Below are 17,818 nucleotides of genomic sequence, written 5' to 3'. Positions count from 1 at the left end.
TATGTCACGAGAAAACAATCTCAGAATCAGCCGGATAGGTTAAAGCTTTCCGAAGTTATTAATGAATAAAGTGACACTGGTCATATTCATAAAATTTGTCTCTGTCATTAAGGCCATTTCAGGCTCTGTCCTTAAGGGGTTAAGCTAGTTCCATACAATATACCAGTATTGTACAGAATAATATACAGGTATATAGCTAGTAATAAGTCAGTTATGCACAACTACCCAAAAGTTCTGTTTAGGATTAAAGAAAGAAAAAAATCTGCAATACATTATAGTACCAGTATTATACAGCCTAACCAGTGTCATAGCGCGACAGTGTAGTGGTGGGGACTGAGTATACACTGCTGTATACTGTGCTTCACTATTTTGCTGACAGTACTATACTCACTACTCTCCAAAATCTGTCAGATATATCTCTCTGTGTAAACGCACCATTAGGGTACAAACACACACGGCATATACGCTGCGTATTTACTGCTGCGATACGCAGCAAATACGCAGCAGATACGCAGCAGATTAGTTCTAAATAACTGAACACAGCATCAAATCTGCTGCATATCTGCTGCGTATCTGCTGCGTATACGCTGTGTGTTTGTACCCTTAGGGTGCAAACACACATGGCATATACGCTGCGTATTTACTGCTGCGATACGCAGCAGATACGCAGCAGATCTAAAGAACTGAACACAGTGTCAAATCTGCTGCGTATCTGCTGTGTGTGTTTGTACCCTTAAACTGAACTCTCCCAGCCTTGATTGCTGCAGCTGAGCAAGTCTGTTTGATTGATGTTCTTCTCTGCCTATCTGTACCAGCAGGATCAGAGCACCGGTACAATGGGGATCCGGACCGGCCTCTTGATCCTCATAAATGAAAGCTGAAGCCAGTCTTTTCCTGCTGGCTATTTAGATTTCATACCTTGACTTTTTTGACTATCCAATTGTTACCTGATTTTGTACTACGCTGCCCATTCGGTTCTGACCTTGCTTGTTTGACTATCCGATATTGTGTTTGTTTGTCTGTCTTGTGTACGTATCTAGTACAGGGAAAGTCTTCGTGGTTGTCCACAGCTGCCTAGGGCCATTTGAGGCGGGTAGGTAGGGACAGTTGGTGGGTTCAGTATCAGAGCTTACTGTCGTGTCTGTCCCTTCCTCCCCATCCCTGACAGGATAGCCAGACAGCTGGTTTTGCCTCACGGTCACCATGGACGCCATGATCCCCATAGTGGACCACATGCAGCAGCTCAACACCATGGTGCAAGAGCTGGCCGAGAGGGTCCAGGAGCAGGAGACGGTTCCCCATCAGCTTACTATGACCTCCCCGGCACCTCCTGAGCCTCCCATCCAGCTCCCTGAGAAGTTTAAGGGGGACAGGAGAAGCTTCCACAATTTCCGGAAGGGGTGTAAGCTGTTTTTTCGACTGCATCCTCGTTCCTCCGGAGACCAGGTTCGGAATGTGGGTACAGTTTTGACCCTCCTCCAAGGGCCACTGCAGTAATGGGCATTCTCCCTTTCACCTCACTCTCCCGACCTGCAATCAGTTGACCGATTTTTCTCCGCATTGGGTTTGTTGTATGATGACCCGGATAGTGCAGCTAATGTGGAGCAACAACTAACCAGACTACTACAAGGTGAACGTCCCGTAGAGGACTATTGTTCCGAATTCCGTAAGTGGCACTTCCACTTGGAACGACTCCGCTCTCCGGTTCCAATTCCAGGCCGGGCTGAGCGACCGACTAAAGAACATATTAGTGGCCTACCCGACCCAATACCCCCAAGGAGAGTATGACCTTGGCCATTAGGGTGGATCGACGGTTGAGGGACCGACAAAGGGAGAGGGATTCTGCAGACATGACTAGACCCTCTTTGTCTCCTCCTGTCTCAACCTCTTGGGAAGAATGTATGCAAGTAGATGCCACTGATGCTGGGGCCAGACAGGCACACCGCTTACAGTACAACCTTTGCCTGTACTGTGGGAATGCGGGAAATAGAGTATGGCAATGTCCTTCCAGGCCGGAACCACCGCAAGAAGGTTTCAGGCGCCTGAGCGACTATCGAGGGGTTCACTCAGGCACACAGGTAACCTACACTCAAAAAAACCTTCTACTGCCTATTTCTCTAGTATTGGGGAATAGATGGATTCTGGGTCCTGTGCTAATTTTACTAATCCTTTGTTTTGGCCAGGTTTAGAGGCATGTCCCCTGAGACTCAGGTGTCTAAAGAATGTCACTGGAGCGGACTCTTCTTCCTTTGCTCAGGGGGATGTGCGGTACATTACCCCCCGACCTGACGTTAAGGTGGGGTCTGTTCATGTGGAGACCCTCGATTCTCTTCTCATGAACAACCTGGTTGGAAAACACATAACCCTGACTGGTCTTCTCATATTTTGCATGTCCGCACTGTCATGGTACTTCTAAGAGCTAATCAGTTGTGTGCCAAGCTGTCTAAGTGCCAATTTGGAATTCAGGAGGTCTCATTCTTGGAGTATAAAATAACATCAAACTCATTTAGAATGGATCCTCTTAAGGTCCAAGCCATTGAAAGCTGGGAGCGACCCAATAATCTTAAGGCTCTGCAGAGGTTTTTGGGTTTCGCCAACTACTATTGGAAATGTATTAAGGGCTTCGCTCATAGCTAAACCTCTTACCGATTTAACCAAAAATGGGGTGGCTATGTTAATTGGACCCCTGATCAGTGGTGTAGCTATAGGGGTCGCAGCGGTCGCCATGGCGTCCGGGCCCCTACGCTAGGGGGGCCCGCAAGGCCCCCCTTGCCACTTGTCTCTAAGCATCCAGAGAAGCTGCGGCCGCGCAGATCGCTTTTAATGTTATTAGCTCATGGGGGCACATTAGGGGGCATTATTAGCTCATGGGGCACCTCTGGGGGCATTATAAGCTCATAGGTGGCACCTCTGGGGGCATTATTAGCTTATGGGGGGCACCTCTGGGGGCTTTAATAGCTCATGGGGGCCACCTCTGGGGGCATTATTAGTTCATGGGGGCACCTCTGGGGGCATGATTATTTCATGGCGGCACCTCTGGGGGCATTATTAGCTCATGTGGGCACAGCAGGGGGCATTATTAGCTCATGGGGGCACCTCTGGGGGCATTATTAGCTCATGGGGGCACAGCAGGGGGCATTATTAGCTCATGGGGCACCTCTGGGGGCATTATTAACTCATGGGGACACAGCAGGGGATCCTACATACAGGGGGCATCCCACATTCCTACTCTCTTTACTGCACATAACACCATACAGCGCAGTTACTATGGGAGCCTACAGGAGGGAGAAAGGAAAGGAAGTTGCTAGAAATGTGCGGAGCCTAAATTGTTTGTCTCGCAGGTTCTGAAAAGATGAAACGTATCTGGATGAAATCATCATGGAGGTCTGGGCCGGATGGAGAGATTAAAGAAGACATCAGATTAAAGAAGACGTCACCTGTGAGTCACTGTATGACAGTTTTCTTATTTTGTAGAGTCAAAGATTGGAATACAATGATTAGACAATGACACAGTACAGTCCATTAATTATAGGGGGCAGTAGTGCAGTACATGAGGTGGAGACAGTGACATTAGAACATTGTGGCACATTAGAGTAATTGGATATAACGTTAGATATGACTTTGCCTGATCGGGTGAAATGGGGGGCCCCAAGCTAAAATTTTGCACCAGGGCCCATCAGCCTTTAGCTACGCCCCTGCCCCTGATGCTAACTTGGCATTTGACAGATTCAAGCGGTATTTTTCAGAGGCTCCGGTGATGAATCAGCCGGACTCTGAACGTCCTTTTATAGTGGAAGTGGACACATCCGAGGTGTAGGAGCTGTTTTATCTCAGGGGACCTCAGTTCTTACCAACCTCTGACCCATTACATTCTTCTCAAGGAAGTTCTCCAAGGCAGAGTGCAACTATTACATAGGGAATAGAGAGTTGTTGGCTATTAAAATTGCTTTTGATGAATGGAGACACTTCCTTGAGGGAGCAAAACATTAGGTAGTGGTTCTCACTGATCACAAAAATCTCATGTATTTGGACCAATCTAAATGTTTCACACCAAGCCAGGTCAGATGGGCCTTGTTCTTTACTAGGTTCGATTTTGAGATAACCTACAGGTCTGGTTCCAAAAATGTCAAGGCTGACGCTATGTCCCGCAGCTTTGACATTGAGACCACGGCTAGGCTCCAACCTACACCATCTTGTCCCCTGGTGTGTTAGTTTTACTTTTGCAGCCGCATCTGGTGACTAAAACCGCTGAGTCTCAGTCCCTGGCACCCTGGAACACTCCAGAATCGCTGCTGTTTGTGCCCCCTAACCTTACTAACTACTGGTGGCCTCCCTGGGCTTGAGATGTGAAGGTCTTCGTTGATGCATGTAAGACCTGTGCTACGTCCAAGGTCCCTCAAAGGCCACCTGAAGGTTATAACGTCCTTTACCTGTGCCTACAAGACCATGGACACATATCTCGATGGATTTTATTACTGACTTGCCCCTCTTCAGGGGAAAAGCTGTCATGGGGTAGTTGTGGATAGATTTTCCAAGATGTGCCAACTTATCACTCTGTGTAAACTACCAAATGCTCGTACTGTGGCTACACTGTTTATTAATCACATTTCACGCTTGCATGGTATTCCTGAAAATATTGTGTCCGATTGGGGTGTTCAGTTTGTGGCAAAGTTTTGGAGAGAATTCTGTGGTCGGTTGGACATCTCCTTGTCCTTCTTGTCCGCAGACGAATGGGCAGACAAAGAGGATTAACCAGTGTCTAGAGATGTTTTGTGGCTGATGCCCAAGACAAATGGAGGGATTTTATATCTCTAACGGAGTTCGCCTTAAGCAATCCTGAACAGCAATCAATTAAGATGTCGCCGTTCTTTTGTAATGGTGGTTTTAACCCTAGATATTCCTTTACTCACGCCGCCGAATCAGTTAACCTCTCAGTCGAAGCCATATTCTCAAAACAGTGCACAGTTTGGGCCCAGGCTCACCAGAGCTTGGTCAAAGCCCAAGAACAAGTCCAAAAGCATGCTAATAAAAGACGCACACCAGGCCATTAGTACATAGTAGGGGAAGAGGTTTGGCTCTCTATTAAGAACCTAAGGTTAAGGATACAGTCCGGCAAACTGGCACCGAAGTATATTGGTCCGTACACCTATTGTGCAGATCATTAATCCTATTGCATTTAGATTAAAATTGCCTGCTTCATCCGAATCCATAATATGTTCCATAAGGCACTTCTGAAAAAGTATGTTCCTCCAGTGTCAACATTCACTCCTCCTGCTCTACTGGTCATCCGAGGGGAGTTGTAATATGAGGTGGAGAAAATACTTAAATCTTGTTGGGTTCAGGGGTCTATACAGTATATGGTCCACTGGAAGGGCTCTGGACCAGAGAACCGTACGTGGGTTTCTAGTAAGGATATGCATGCCCCACGGCTCGTTCGACAATATCACGCACAAAATCCTTCTAAGCCTGGTCCATTCAATAAGGGTCCTGAGGCCCCTCATAAGAGGGGGGAGTACTGTCAGGAATGTGCAGTAGCCTGTTGGGAACTGGGCCTGGTTTTTGCTTCTGTGTGACATACCCGATTACTTCTCAGCTTCCGCCAATGCAAGAGTTACCACTAAACTCTCCCAGCCTTGATTGCCGCAGCTGAGCAAGTCTGTTTGATTGATGTTCTTCTCTGCCTGTCTGTACCTGGAGGATCAGAGCATCGGTCCAATGGGGATCCGGACCGGGCTCTTGATCCTCATAAATGAAAGCTGAAGCCGGTCTTTCCCTGCTGGCTACTTAGGTTTCATACCCTGGTCCCAGCACCCCCTGTATATTCCTGAGATTCCTGTCCTAACTCCCTCTGCTTGCTCGACTTTGTTACCTGACCTCTTGCTTGACTTTTTGACTATCCGATTGTTACCTGATTTTGTACTACACTAGAGATTAGCGAACCTCGAGCATGCTTGAGTCCATCCGAACCCGAGCATTCGGTATTTGATTAGCGACGGCTGCTGAAGTTGAATAAAGCCCTAAGGTTGTCTGGAAGACATGGATACAGTCAATGACTATATCCATGATTTCCACATAGCCTTAGGGCTTTATCCAACTTCAGCAGCCACCGCAAATCTAATGCTGAACGCTCGGATTCGTATGGACTCAAGCATGCTCGAGGTTCGCTCATCTCTATACAGTACTACACTGCCCGTTTGGTTCTGACCTTGCTTGTTTGACTATCCGATATTGTGTTTGTCTGTCTTGTTCTATGTGCACGAATCTAGTACAGGGAACGTGTTCGTGGTTGTCCGGGGCTGCCTAGGGCCGTTTGAGGCACGTAGGTAGTGATGAGCGAATGGTGAAATATTTGAATATTTGATATTTGTTCAAATATCTCCCCGATATTCAACTATTCGATCAAATATTCGATCCTATTAAAGTATATGGGAACAAGTATTAGTTTATTGAAAAACATCTATTCGACCACTTGGAGGTGACCAAGTCCACAATGACACCTCAGGAAATGATGCCAACACCACTGGATGCAAATGGGACAGCAGGGGAAGCATCTAACACCCCAAAATCGCTGGTAATAAAGTCACAAGGTGAATTACCTGGTTACTAAAGGGTGTATGAATATTTTACAGGTAAAGCTGGACGGCTGTATTATGTAGCATGTAGCACTTGGTGAGCAGAGTGCCTTATTGTAGCACAGCAGCCTGCTTTCATATTTATGTATGACGTAGCAGCATGTAGCACTGGATGAACACACGTACTACTCTCTTTTTAGATCTAGCAATCTAGCACGTATCCGCAACACTAAGCACTTGGTGAACAGAGTGTTTGCACTACCCTTTGTATTTATGTATGACGTAGCAGCATGAAGCACTGGATGAACACACGTATATATGTTATTTTGTCATGTGACTATGCCATCCAATCATTGTTATTCTCGTTTCTTGCGATACTACGTACACCAAGGGCCTGTGGCAGCCTCCCTGCATGTTGATTGGCTAAAAAACTGGGGGAAAAAGCTGGGGGATTTGAACACTCATCAAATATTTATTGAATATTCGTCAAACTGTTTGATAATATTTGATACGATTGAATACCTTACTATTCGATGGAATAGAAGAAGAAACATGTGTGAGGTCAGCACTCTGGTAAATAGTCAGTCATGTCTCCTGGCTTGACTGCCAAAAAGTTTTGGGCACGGAGAGACTTCCCCTGGACTCCGGGGTATTACATACGAAAAGAAGAAGAAAGGATCCTCTCCAGCTCAAATAGTATTGAATGCTTTATTGGACATACATATAACACCGACGCGTTTCAGACCCCACTGGGTCCTTAGTCATGGTTTTCTGTGTAAAAAGACATATACAACAATAACCATCTCCATAGGATTAGTGACATAAATTAGTTTCACAATAAAATGAATTCATTAGTTGTTAAATAACATGAAATTCAACATATAGACAAACAGGTAGGTGTACATATAAGTAAAATCCCATCCCCATTATATCAGCACGTACAATGATAATTATGATGCATGGTAAAGTATAGTATAGAGCGTCCATATAGAGGACAGATGAGGTACGTTAACTGCGAAAAAACAATGTATGTATAAATATGATAAAACCCTATGTACCATGTATCCATATACAAAAGTCCAGAGACAAGCCAGCCCAGCAGGGTATATAAGTGAGCCTCGTACATACCTATATTAACATCTCGGAAGGAATGGATGAGTGGCGCCAGGCATGGCCGGAGGCGTCCAACTGCATGCAGCAAGACGCCGCTATATATCAATACTCCTGGCTTGACTTCCGCCGGAAGTCCCATGACGTCATGCGCCTCACCCCGGAACGCACATCTCGGTGCGCTCCACCGTGACAACACACGGAAGTAACTCTAATTGAAGCGACCAATGAGCCGGACCTCCAAGATGGAACGCATGTCAGCAAAGGTCTCCCGCATTGGCTAGGTGTATATACCATACGCAGAAATATATGAATAAAGAAATAAAAGTACTACATACTATTAGAAGAACTATATTAGTATATGGAAAGTGAATATTATAGTACCCATCCTATGTATTTACAATAAAAGCACATTCTCATGCACTACTACATATACAAACACGGAAGTGACTCTAGTTGAAGCAACCATTGTGCAGGACACGTGACCGGCATGCACTCCAAGGTGGAAATCATATCGGCAAACGTCTCCCGCATTGGCTGGGTACATAGGGCAAACATACCATACGCAGAAATAAATGAATAAAGAGTTAGATGTACTGCAAACTGTAAAATACTGTAATGGTATGTAGAAAGTAAATATAGTGGTACCCATCCCATGTATTTACAGTGAAAGCACATTCTTATGCACTGCTACAAATACAACCACACACTAAACTAAATGGGGATACAAAAAACAGGGGATACATATTTTAAATAGAATGGTTGATGAATAGATAAAGTAAAAAAATACAATAATACGGACCTGTTCATAGGTACCAAATATTGGGTTAATACAATACAGTAAGTGAGTAAAGAAATACCGATACCAGATATTAGTTTAGTACAAAAACATTAAATCATTTTTAATATTCAACCCATTAGGTGCCCTGGTCCCCAATCTCAGGATCCACTCCGCTTCTTTACGCAGTAACTTTTTTCTCCAATTTCCTCCTCTGGTAGGTCTTACCACCTTGTCTATGGCATAACATTTGAATGTATCTAGTTTGCCCCCATGTTCTTGGACAAAGTGTCTAGAGGCGCCAGAAAGTTGTACACTGTTCTTTTTTTCGCAGTTAACGTACCTCATCTGTCCTCTATATAGACGCTGTGCATACAGCTGAATATATTTCAGGTATTTTCTGTTTGATACATATATTCATTTATTCTTGTTTTGTGTTTTTTTTATGTATGGATATGACTTAATCATGAGATATTATGAGATATTACATAAAAACAAGTACTGGAAATGTATGTTCAGGTCATGGGCTATACTATCAGATATCGGGGTATACAGTCAGACACTGTTACTATACTTTACCATGCATCATAATTATCATTGTACGTGCTGATATAATGGGGATGGGATTTTACTTATATGTACACATACCTGTTTGTCTATATGTTGAATTTCATGTTATTTAACAACTAATAAATTCATTTTATTGTGAAACTAATTTATGTCACTAATCCTATGGAGATGGTTATTGTTGAATATGTCTTTTTACACAGAAAACCATGACTAAGGAACCAGTGAGGTGTTATATGTATGTCCAATAAAGCATTCAATAGTATTTGAGCTGGAGAGGATCCTTTCTTCTTCTTTTCGTATTCGATGGAATACCTATTTGATCGAACAGTATTCGCTCATCACTAGTAGGGACAGTTGGTGGGTTCAGTATCAGGGCTCACTGTTGTGTTTTGTCCCTGCCTCCCCATCCCTGACACTCCCGTTGACTTTAATAGTGTTTGTTACTCTAATCGAGCACTCCAGCATCAGAAAATACTCAACTCACATAACAAGCATTTTTAGCATTTTAATCCTCGCTGATCTCTATTGTCTATAGCTGAGAATAGTGATATGAATACATCAGCAGCGTTTCCTATGACCTGTGATAGGATGAGAATTACTATCACAATAACCTGCACAAATCCCGGACACATCATTTATTTTATACAAACTGGGAAGGAGTTCTATATTGTGTGGACTGTCCAGGAATCTGCAGATCCCTGTCATCTCTGGAGCCATAACCCCCATCATCTATTACAGGAATATTACAGATAGAAGCCTGTACTGTGTCTATAGATGGGGAAGCTGTGTCTGCAGCCGTCACACTATTCTCTCCCCTTCTCTAATAGACACAACACACAGGACATTATCACTTACTCTCCACATGCAATACTTGTATAAGGTTCTCCTGGCACTTGTATATTTTCTGAATAATGACTGATAGTGAGCAGCCCCCCGATGATGAGGTCTCCATCCTGGTAACATTCCTCTACATCATCATAGTTTTTTCTGATCTTGAGATCACAGAGTAATTGTGTGGAAGGAAGCCATGGAAGTATCAGTATAATAAGGAAAATGAACATCTCATAAGAATAGGATGATAGAGAAGAAGCGTATACTGGTCTAAGTAATATATAATGATGGAAGCAGCAGGGACAGCAGGGACACAGAGCGTGCGGCAGCTGATAGGATCAGTGACATTATGGTGGCTGCTCTCATCTCTCCTCTTCTTATACAGTATAATGGGATATATTTTACACTGTCTGGTCTCATCACACATTATTCTGGATCTGATCCCTGATGATTGTGGCCGGATCCATCTTTACAATAGAGAATCGAAGAAAAAGATGAAGAAGCAGAAATAACGTTCAGCCGTCCTTGCGTTAAACAGATGTGTTTTTTTTCCATATTCCACAGCCCTGTACACAGATTCCCATCACTCACATTAACCCCTGTCTCCAGTAAGGATTACAATCTAATCTACACTTTAAGGGCCGTATTACACGGTGCAATCACTATAGCAAACGAACGCCAATCTGCTAGATCATCATTCATTTACTGGGCCTATGAAACGGCTCAATGATATAAGGTCCATACGTTCCCTCTCCACACTCCCCAGTGTCTTCCTGGCTTCTCCCCGCTCCCTGCAGCCACCGGTGCAACTTCAGAGCTGGTCTGTGAAGTGATAGGCCCCAAAGCCAATCACTGGCCACTGTGTTCCTGTCCTGGCCAGTGATTGGCTGAGTGGCCTGTGATTTCAGACACTGTTGGGAGTGGGCCGAAGTTAGAAGGACATCAGAGCACTGAGAGGTCTTTATAGTTTATTACTCTCTTTACAGATGCATCTGTGGTGTCCCACCACGGGTTACAAGTTTGAACACCCCTCGCAAAAGCTTTGTACTGTAAGAAACAATGTGGTAATGAAGGTGTATATTTGAGTTTTACCACAAGAGGTCACTGTCTGTATACTTGTAAGTGTTGCACAGCTGTAGTCATGTAAGGGTCATGTTTTGTTTGCAATCTGCGCACCAATGAGAGTTAAACTTTTCTTCTACCTATCTCTATCATCCTTTCTTCTCGCTCTCTCTTCTCCACCACTCACAGGAGCTGTTGTATACACCCTGTAGGAAGTTGTCACATAGGGAGAGGAAGTGTAGACCCACACTTCTTTTCTGTTTCTAAGTAGAGAAACACACACAGATCAGGCATACCTGCTGAGCTTAGCCAGGAGCCTGGCTCTGCCAGGTTTCCTGTCCGGGACAGACCAGTTGTAGTGTACCCCTATGGAGAACACAGAGACTTTCTTTAAAGAAACACCTAGCCTTACAATGCAGTGCTAAACACCTAAGAGAGGACAAGTCAAATATCACACCCCGTGAACATCTTAAACACAGTGCAAAACAGTATCCTAAAGTAGAGGAACTAATCGGGATAGAGCAAAACAGCTAAGAGCCTACGTACTCTATCTCGCAGGTGACACTGGGACACACTCAGATACTTCGCTCAACTCAGGTAACTAGTACTGGGGCATGTGTCACCCTGATAGGATGGGTACCTCGATACTGCAGGGAAAAAGGTGGTATAGCGACAAAGGTCAAAGCATGGGCACAAGTATTCTTCCTTCAAGTATTCTTTTCTAGTATTCTTCTTTTTTTTTTTTTTTTTCCAAAACATTTTATTTGATTTTTTTTTTCAAAGAAATGGTCACATGCGCAGATAAACAACATCATACAGGCAATTAGAGGTTGTAAAACGTACAGTGCACGTGATGAGAAAAGAAGGAGGTAAAACAAAACAAAGAATAAAATATAACCAATAACAACAGTGATACCTATTATCCGATAGGTTAAGATAACAATAACTGACACATCTAATCAAGTTAGGTACGAGCATGTAATAGCTAGCTACGGAAGTTTTATTGCTTCCAGGGAATTGGCTAAATCTGCCCTGCAATACCAGTCCGTCAAACGGAAGGGACGCATAATGTCCACTATAGTGGCCGAGTCGTAGTGTGTAACTGTAAAAGTCCTCCATTTTTGAAAGAATTTTTTGGTGGACTAAGTCTTGTGTCGCTCTGCATCTAATCGATCCACCCCAAAGAAAATCTTCAACTGTAACACTACCATAGATATATCAGGGGGTGCTGGAGATAGCCAATTGTAAAACAGACATCTCAGCGCAACTAATAACACTACACTAACTAATTGTGGTGGTATCTGCGTCTCACTTTCACTCTCACTCTCAGGTGGCCGTAATTGATGAAACAATAAAGCTTGTGGGGTCAGGGCCAACTGAACTTTACAGTGAGTGTGGATATACGTCACAACAGTTTGCCAGAATCGGGCTGAGTAACTACAAGTCCATACCCCGTGCCACAAGTTGGTAAGGGGGGTTGACACTTAGGGCAGGAGGTGATTCTGTCTGGGAAAGAGGGTGACGGGAGTATATTGAAACCATAGAGAGCGCAATGCATCAACTTGAAATAGGTTTCACGCCATTTTTCATTAACCACACATCTCCGTACCCTAGCCCAGCCAGACAAAATGACAGTAGTTATATCCTGATCTTGTGTCCAGTGTATCCAGGGTTTAAAAAGGGCTGAGTTGTCCAATTTAAGGACATATTTCTTAAGAGCTGTATAAAGAAAGGAAACCGACAATTTGCTGGAACCTGGACCAATAAGATCATCAAATGTGTTGTTTGGTGATTGGAAGTGGAAGGTTTTGCCAGCGACGTAGTTCCGGGGTGATTTTTTTTTCTAATAGGGACATAGTTTAGAGGGTAAATTGTGTCAGTAGTTCTTCCAATTTTTATGCCTAGATACGTAATAGAGGAAGAGGCAGTCCGTATGCCAAGTTGGTTGGAAATATGCATCCAATTCGGGGGGAGGGGCTTAGGGGAGGATTTCACTTTTAGTTGCATTTATCCTGTAGCCCGAGAAGCTGCCAAAACATTGGAAGAAATCCATTATCTTAGTAAGGCAATCTGTTGGGCTATGGAGAAATAGGAGAATGTCATCCGCAAACATAGCGGCTTTTACCAAGCTCTTACCAATTTTTATTCCGGCAAACAGATCAGATTCAACTAAATACCGGGCCAATGGCTCAATAGCCAAGTCAAATAGGAGAGGGGATAAGGGACATCCCTGTCGGGTTCCCTTCTCAAGAGCTAAGGGGCCAGACAGGATTCCCGGTGTGTGTACCTGCGCTGTCAGGTCCTTATATAACCCTGATAGAAAAACTCGCAAAGCACCCGTGATACCAAACTTGTCCAGCACCGCCCCCAGCCAGTCCCATCTGACATTGTCAAAAGCTTTCTCAGCATCCAACGTGAAGAGTGCTGGATGCTCTCCTGACTGGGGTCGGTGCTGCACTCTGTCCAGTACCATGAGAACCCTGCGTAAGTTTGTGACTGCCGCTCTATCACGGACAAAGCCTACTTGATGGCCTCCTATGAGGTCAGGCAGGAGATCCGCCAGGCGATTAGCCAGAATTTAAGAGATAAGTTTGAGGTCTTGGTTGATAAGCGATATAAGATCCTGGGTCTGTAAGATCTTTGCACGGTATAGGGAGGACCTTTATGTATGCCAATTTGGCCACTTGTGAGATGTTTCCAGTATGTAGGTGTTAAAATAGCTGGTGAGCGGTGTTACAATGTGGGATGCTAACAATTTATAAAATTCCCCTGGATACCCGTCCGGTCCCGGGGATTTGCCGTTATGGAGATTTTTTATTGCGGCTGCCACCTCTTCCCCCGAAACATCGAGTTCAGGGCTTCCCGTTGCTCTGGTGTAATGGCCGGTAGGGACATTCCGCATAAAAACTCAGAGCCTTTTGAGCTAACTACCAGGGGGGCATGATACAATGAAGCATAAAATTTTCGCAGGTGTTCATTGATTGCCTACGGTTGGGTGAGTTTTGTTTCCTGTTGATCTCTAAGGATTGGGATATGAGATGGTGCATATTTGCCCTTTGACAATCTCGCTAGAAGTCTGCCAGCTTTGTTGCCCTGTTTAAAAAGATCGGTCTCAAAGTGTGACCTGTACATTTGTTCCCTCTTTTCGATCCGTAACTCAAATGCCGTTCTCGCTTCCTGCCATTTGTGTTTATGCTTATTGGTGGGGGATTTCACAAATTGGGAATAGGCCTCCTTCAGGGTTGTGCTTGCTTTTAGATATCCCTACCTGACCTTCTTCTTTATGGCTGCACAATGGGCCATTATACGCCCTCTCATGACTGTTTTTGCTGCTTCCCAGTATAGGGTGGGATCATTTGTATGTTCGCTATTATGGTATTCAAATTCTATTCACCAACCCCTGAGAAGTTCCTGGAATGACTCATCTTTCATCAGAAAGGTGCTGAACTGCCAAACAAAGTCCTTCAGTTTAGGGGATGTTGTATGGAATTCGATGGAGATGGGCGCGTGATCAGAGATAATTAAATCTTCTATGCGCGCCTCTATGAGGTTGGTTGACAGTTGCGGACTGAGTAATAGATAATTAATCCTTGACCATGATTAATGGGTATGGGCAAAATTTGTAATCTTGTGTGCTATCTTGTGCTATCTTGTAATGTGGTAGTTTCCAAGAATAATGGCAACACTTTGTCACGTGAACGAATCACAGGAGGAGACGAGGCGGGACTTTTCCTATCAGTTAGAGGGTCCAGTACGGAGTTAAGGTCTCCCCCCCAAATTATTCGTGGTACAGTATCTGAGTGTAAGTGTGCTGCTACCTCATCAAAATATGTTTTATTTTTACCATTCGGACCATAGGCATTATAGATACTATATGCCACTCCATTATGATCTATTTCTAGGTGTGAAAGTCTGCCTTGCGCGTCTGTGGTATGTTTTAAAAGAGAAAAGGCGAAAGATTTGTGAATGAGAGTAAGCACACCTGCTTTGCCCTCCACTGCCGCTGAGCCAAGAACTTGCCCAACCCATTTTTGCATCCGAAAGAAATCAGATGCAAGAAGATGGGTTTCCTGTAATAACACTATGTCAGGGTGGAATTTCTTAAGGTGACGTAATATCTTGACCCGCTTGTTTGGAGAGTTGAGGCCTTTCACATTCCATGATATAACCTTTATAGTTTCAGTCATTGCTAACAAGTAGTGCGGTCATTAAACACATGAGACAAGTGGCAACTTCAGAGAGGAGATAGAGGCAACAGTCAGGTCGAACATTATTCCCTGGGAACATATCTTGTGAAGTAACAGATACGAACAATAACACACATGTCGTATCTGACAATTGGGTATTGAACTCCCTTTTTTCGGATGAACATAGCCACGCTGCCGCTCCCCGCGGCCTGAAGAATGTGTGAAGAAAATAAAGTGGGACATCCTCCCCAGCTCTAAACATGGCACAGCTCCTTGTATCCACTAACCCCTCCCTGCAATCCACACCCTTTCCCCTTTAGCTGTCCCGTATATAGTAAAGCCTAATTGCGGCCTATGTCTGCCAGATGTGTCCGCAAGCTAAACGGAGTACTCAAGATATAAACAGTACTTTGTATAACCTCATGGTCTCCCTAGATCCAGGAGAATAGTAACCTCTCAGTGCGAAAGGACGCTAAAAAGAAAAAAAGTCAAAATGTACTGCAACCATTATACGTTACATGTCAGTAGGGTCCAGAAGTTCAGTCCGGGCTAGGTGATCTTCCACTATCGAAGCGGCGTCCCGATGACCTCCTGCGCCTTTTCCTCTCCGCTTGCTTTTTGGACTTTTGGCGGCGGTCTCTCGAGTAGGAAGATGAGCGCCTAGTGTCCATTGGCGAGCGCGAGCGAGTACGGCTGTGTGTGCTTTGGCGTGTTCGGGTCGGAGATGGTTCCAGTGATGTGGCTAGAGCCTTGAAAAGGAGCCAACATTGTGGAATACTTTCAATGTCGCTGGATATTGCAATTGGAATCGTCTATTGGACTTGTATAGGGAGGAACAGACTCCACTGAATGCCCTCCTCTTTTTGGTAACTTCCACGGAGAAATCTTCAAATAATAAGATTTTTGGCCGATGAAATGTAAGTGGCTCCCTGCGTTTTCTGAAGTTCAGTCTTGTCGTTATAGTCGAGAAGCTTAACCTCTTAAGGACATATGACATACCCGTACGTCATATGTCCTCATTAGCGCTTCAAAGCGGGGTCGCCGCGCGGCGACCCCGCTTTGAAGCGCCGCGGTCCCGGGTGCCACGTGTAGCCCAGGACCGCCACTATTAGCGGGCACGGTCTGATCGCCGTGCCCGCTAATAAGCTAATCGGAGGCAGCTGTCAAAGTTGACAGCTGCCTCCGATTACCGGAGGCAACCTTTCCCTGGGGTCTAGTGGGGGAGATCGCTCCTCGATCTCCCTGTCTGATGCTGGCCGGGGACTCGTCCAAGATGGCGCCGTCCACCCGGCTCGGCACTCGTTTACTTCCGGCTGCAGCAGCCGGAAGTAAACGAGTGCCTATCTCATTGATCTCTGCAGCATATCTATGCTGCAGAGATCTCAATTAGAGATCAAAGTATATATACTAGAAGTCTCCCTAGGGGGAAAAACCCTAACCCCAGGGGGAATAACCCTAACCCCAGGGGGGAATAACCCTAACCCCAGGGGGGGAATAACCCTAACCCCAGGGGGGAATAACCCCAACCCCAGGGGGGAATAACCCTAACCCCAGGGGGGAATAACCCCAACCCCAGGGGGGCCTCTAGTATAAGTGTAAAAAAAAAAAAAAAATGTTGTTTATAGTAAAAAGCCCCCTCCCCTAATAAAAGTCGGAATCACCCCCCTTTTCCCAGGTTTTAAATAAAAGTAAACAAATAAATAAATAAATAAACATGTTTGGTATCACCGCATGCGTAATCGCCCAAACTATTAATTAATCACATTCCTGACCTCGGACGGTAAACGGCGTCAGCGCAAAAAAATCCCAAAGTGCAAAATTGCGCATTTTTGGTCGCATCAAATCCAGAAAAAATGTAATAAAAAGCGTTCAAAAAGTCGTATATGGGCAATTAAGGTACCGATAGAAAGAACACATCATGGCGCAAAAAATGACACCTGACACAGCACCATAGACCAAAGGATAAAAGCGCTATAAGCCTGGGAATGGAGAGATTTTAAGGAACGTATATTTGTTAACAATGGTTTGAATTTTTTATAGGCCATCAGTTACAATATAAGTTATACATGTTATATATCGTTTTAATCATAACGACTTGTGGAACATGCATAACAAGTCAGTTTTACCCCAGGGCGAATGGCGTAAAAACACAGTTCCCCCAAATAAAAGAAATGTTTTTTTTTTTTTTCAATTTCACCATACTTTGAATTTTTTTCTGGTTTCGTAGTGTACCAAATGCAAAAATTCTGCCTTTCATTGCAAAGTACAATTAGTGACGCAAAAAATAAGGACTCATGTGGGTTTCTAGGTGGAAAAATTCAAGTGCTATGGCCTTTTAAACACAAGGAGGAAAAACCTAAAACGCAAAAACGAAAATGGGCCCCGTCTTAAGGGGTTAAATATCACCTGACGCGGTCTTACTTGGGAGCTGGCAATCTCCGTTTGGCTCCTCGTGCAGGAGTTTGGAGGGGGCCCCAACCTGTGCGCTCTTTCCACTCTACATTGATGTTGCAGTCCCAGGGAGGTCCCTTTCACAAAATCTCTGTAACTCAAAGGGAAGGACTTTCTCGCTTACTCCAACTAGCCGCAGGTTGTTCCTACGGGAACGATTCTCCAAGTCCTCCATTTTGTCAGTGACCCTTGACAATTCATCCTCTACTGACTGCAAACGGTCTTGCACTTCCTTATTCTCATCCTCTAGGTAGGAC

This window comes from Dendropsophus ebraccatus, chromosome 7 (assembly GCF_027789765.1).
Source record: "Dendropsophus ebraccatus isolate aDenEbr1 chromosome 7, aDenEbr1.pat, whole genome shotgun sequence".
NCBI classification, from domain to species: Eukaryota; Metazoa; Chordata; class Amphibia; order Anura; family Hylidae; genus Dendropsophus; species Dendropsophus ebraccatus.
This window is presented reverse-complemented; position numbering follows the sequence as displayed.